Source organism: Saccopteryx leptura, chromosome 13, assembly GCF_036850995.1.
Source record: "Saccopteryx leptura isolate mSacLep1 chromosome 13, mSacLep1_pri_phased_curated, whole genome shotgun sequence".
In the NCBI taxonomy this organism is placed as follows: domain Eukaryota; kingdom Metazoa; phylum Chordata; class Mammalia; order Chiroptera; family Emballonuridae; genus Saccopteryx; species Saccopteryx leptura.
The window spans coordinates 19004280-19008612 of NC_089515.1; the positions used below are offsets into that span (position 1 = coordinate 19004280).

Sequence of the window (4333 nt, forward strand, 5' to 3'; positions counted from 1 at the left end):
CCCAAAGGTTGCTGGCTTAAAGCCTAAGTTTGCTGCCTTGAGCCCATGGTCACTGGCTTGAGCAAGAGGTCATTCACTCTGCTGTAGCCCCCTAGTAAAGGCACTTATGAGAAAGCAATCAATGAACAACTAAGGTGCCACAAGGAAGAATTGATGCTTCTCATCTCTCTCCTTTTCTGTCTGTCCCTATCTGTCCCTCTCTTCTATCACAAAACAAAAAACCAACCATTCAGATTCATTCAAGAGACTCTTATCTTTTGATGGTTAGAGTGTCATACAGTTTGCAGACATGTTTCAAACCACCAGAGGCTAACATCTTGCCAAAGTTATTTACATTTCTCCCCAACTACAAAATATATTCACTACCTCTTTTTTAAAAAAAAAAATATTTAGACAATTAAAAAATATGGAATACTTCACGAATTTGCATGTCATTCTTGCGCAAGGGCCATACTAATCTTCTCTGTATTGTCCAATTTTAGTATATGTGCTGCTGAAGCGAGTACTCACTACCTCTTAAAATCTCCCCAAACATCATCTGTTGCAGCATCAGGCTCAGGTCAAGGTTCAGTCTTCCACCATCTAAACCAGACTCAGGTATGGATGGAGCTTCTCAAGTGAGGCCTCTCAAGTTCATTGAGTAACATTCATTTAGCCTGAAGGCTTCTGAACTAAAGACACAAGGTACCTACCTACACATGTTTTGTCTTGCTTTCTGAAATGCTTCTCCTTTCATGAGCTTTGTACTTTCCTGGGATTTTTCAGTGCTGCCCAGGATGGGACTGAACTAGCTCGGTGCTGGAACAGCTGAGGCTCCTTGAGTCCCCCTCTCTCCCAACTTCTCTGTTGTCTCCATATGGTAGTTCCACATGACTGTCTCAGATAGGTTGACTTCATAAGTTCGTGATGCCACACTCATATAATAGAACATTTTACAGCCATTAGAAATCATGGGTCGCCTGACCTGTGGTGGTGCAATGGGATAAAGTGTCGACTTGGAATGCTTGAGGTTGCCGGTTCGAAACCCTGGGCTTGCCTGGTCAAGGCACATATGAGAGTTGATGCTTCCTCCTCCTCCTCCTCCTCCTTCTCCTCCTCCTCCTCCTCCTCCTCCTCCTCCTCCTCCTCCTCTTCTCTCTCTCTCTCTCTCTCTATCTCCTCTCTAAAAATGAAATAAAGTCTTAAAAAAAAGAAATCATAGGTGTAGAGTCTCAAAATAGAAATATGAGAAGACTTTGTATTAATAATCCAAAAAGAAAGAAAAATAAAATAGAGACTCATTGATACTCAGGAACATTTACAAGTTTCCAATTGTTATAAGGAGTGTTTTCATTGATAATTAAGCCCAGGTCCCTTTTAAGTCTCAGACCCATAACTTTTCTTGTAATGCTGAACTTTCTACTTAGGGGAAACACTGGGATCATGTCTGCATCAATGAATAGCACTTACTCTATACATATACTCTGGCTTTAAACATGCAAGTCTACTATCTTGTCCGATCAGACTTATTTGGGAGTGCCTATGGAAGGCATGGTGAGTAGCTGTCGGAGCCTTTGGATGAGTATTCCTGTTTCATATCCCTTGGCCTCACTGCTCTTTGACTGTTACCTATTTGGCTTTAATGGGTACAGTAGACTCCTATCTTAACTGGCCTCCCCGGGTTCAGTTTCCGGTGCCAGCCTCTTTCTGCAGTGTTGCCTCCTTAGTAGCAGTATTAGTAGCAGTATTTTCTCCCTTGTCCAGTCTTGCCCAGTCTTGCCCAACCCATGCCAGGCTCACGCATCTGCCTCTGAACCAACTCAGCCTTTAGCTTTTACTGGGCATGACCCTAGAGGTCTGTATTCAACCCTCTTTCTTTTCAGGTAGTTTTACACAACTCTTGTTTTGTAAGGTAAACATTTAGGTGAAAAGCTAATCAACACTCAACCTAAAAGTGAAATATTAGCAAGTTCTTTTTCTTAAAAGTAAATAACCAGCTACTGAACCTCTTTTAATAACTTTATTATCAGGGCCTAATAGGTTTGGCAAGGGGGCAGTTTTCCATTAGTTTAATTAAATAATGGTGGAGCTTAATTTTTTTTTTTTTTATCTCTTTAGGCTACCTCAGACCGTCACTACAGACCCCTTTATTTTCTTTAATTTTGTAAAATCAAAATGCCCAGGCTCTTAAAGGAACTTTTTAAGAAGGCAGGGCAGGTATGAATATCAATGACAAGGGGCCAGCACAGAATTTTCAGAGTCTGTCTCCCTGGGAGTCTCATGCACCCCTTTTTTCTTCTCTCTCCTCTTTGGGAAAATGCTAATTTGTCTATTGCCATAACAATCCTAGCCCTCAACCTTGTTTATGTGTCCAAGAGGCCCCTAGAAATGAGGTCCAGGAGAGAAAAGGGTGAGCTATTTTAATAACAAGAATATATTTACTTCTTAAGTCACAACTGAAACTCATAAATACCACCACACGAATGACCACATGTATATTTCTCTTCATAGCACATTACATTTGTCTTCATGAATAATGACACCTCTTTTATTCATCTATACAATGTCATGAGATAGGTTGTGCAAGTACTGATATAGCCTCCATTTTACAGATGAGTAAACTGACGATTGGAGGAGGTAGATCAGTTACCTGTTGTTTTTACCTCCCAGTTTGGAAGTCATTTTGCACACTGATGCCCAAATGACGCTGATGCTTTGACAGACTAGATCCCTTCCTCCTTAAAACTCTTCTACTACCAACGGAATAAAGTACAAACTACTGAGGATGGTGTGTGATACCTTTTCTGGTCTAGTTATTTGTACCCCTCATAAATATTCTCATAGCACAGCATATTGGTATCTCTAGCCAAAATCATTTGTTAGTAATATGCAAATAAGTGCCAATGGAGCACTTACTATAATCTAGGCACTTACTAAAAGCTTTACATAAATCATCTTATTCATTACAAGTATGTGAAGCAGATACTATTAGGATCATTATTTTACAAATATATTCACTCATTCATTCTACAAATATTAATGGCATGTCTCCTAAAGTGCCAGAGTGTACTAGATAATACAAATACAGCAGTAAACAAAATAGACTTTTTACTAAAACATGGTGTTTTAATAATGTTTTATCTGAGGATCTATTAAAATAGTGATATCTGGTATATTTAAATACAATTTTTCAAAAACCTGAAGCTTAGTTTAGGGGAAAAACTTTATTTTTTCAGTTAGTATAAAAAGAAAGATTGGCTCATAAATCAAAGATTTCTCCCCAGGACTAGGTATATTGAACACTCAACCTTTATTTTAGGACGGGGATCAACTTGTCTAGGTTAGACTGCATTGAGTCCCAGTACAAGTGCTAGTTTGAGAGACTGACATTTTGTTTGTGATGAGTAAAGCAATCAAAAGACAAAAAAAACTATAGTTCAAGTTTGTAGCACACGTACCTCTGGGAAATGGATATCCTGCTGTTGTCTACACCATTTATTTTCTCCTTTCACCCCAGCCTCGCCTGATTTCCCACTGGGTCTCACCTTCAGAGTTCAGTCTTTAAACGTGTCATGCTGCCTAAAGCCTGATGTTTGTGTCCTTCATCAACTTTGTCAAATGTCTAAAATATGTGAAACAAACTTATTCTGGATTATAATTTCTACCTGAGCTGAGCATTTACTATGTTGTAGACATCCTCATGTGTGTCTAAATCATTCAAATCATGAAGGTAGAGCAGAAAAGTGGTTAGAGCATTGTCCTTTTAAGATATGGGATTCTGGCCCTGGCCAGTTGGCTCAGTGGTAGAGCATCAGCCTAGCATATGGAAGTCCCGAGTTCCATTCCCTGATAGGGCACACAGGAAAAGCGACCATCTGCTTCTCCACCCCTCCCCTCCTCTCTTTCTCCCTCTCTTCTCCTTTCCCCTCCTGCAGCCATGGCTCAAGTGGTTCAAGCAATTTGGCCCTAGGTGCAGAAGATGATTCCATGGCCTCACCTCAGGCGCTGATATAGCTTGGTAGCTGAGCAAGGGAGCAGCAGTCCCAGATGAGCAGAGCATTGCCCTGTAGGGGGCTTGCCAGGTGGATCCTGGTAGGACATGCAGGAGTCTCTCTCTGCCTCCCTGCCTCCTGCCTCTCACTTAATAAAAAGAAAAAAAAATCAGTGGGATTTTGGAGTTAGAATATTTGGGTTGGAGTCTTGGTTCTGCCAGTTTACATAATTACTTTACTTGATCCCCCATATAAACCAGTGAGTAGGTAATACTATTCCGTGTTCCAGATGAAGAAACTGAGGCTGAGAAGTATTGCTGTAATTGGTCAAATTTGCATAGTCTGCAAGCGAAAGTGGTAGA

General features: G+C 40.5%; 1 non-coding gene across 1 annotated transcript; it reads right to left on the minus strand.

Annotated features, from left to right (window-relative positions):
- Positions 1-400: 400 nt before the first annotated feature.
- Positions 401-506, minus strand: LOC136385109 (U6 spliceosomal RNA). The gene has a single exon (XR_010747721.1). It is a non-coding gene; the product is annotated as a U6 spliceosomal RNA (small nuclear RNA).
- Positions 507-4333: the final 3827 nt, after the last annotated feature.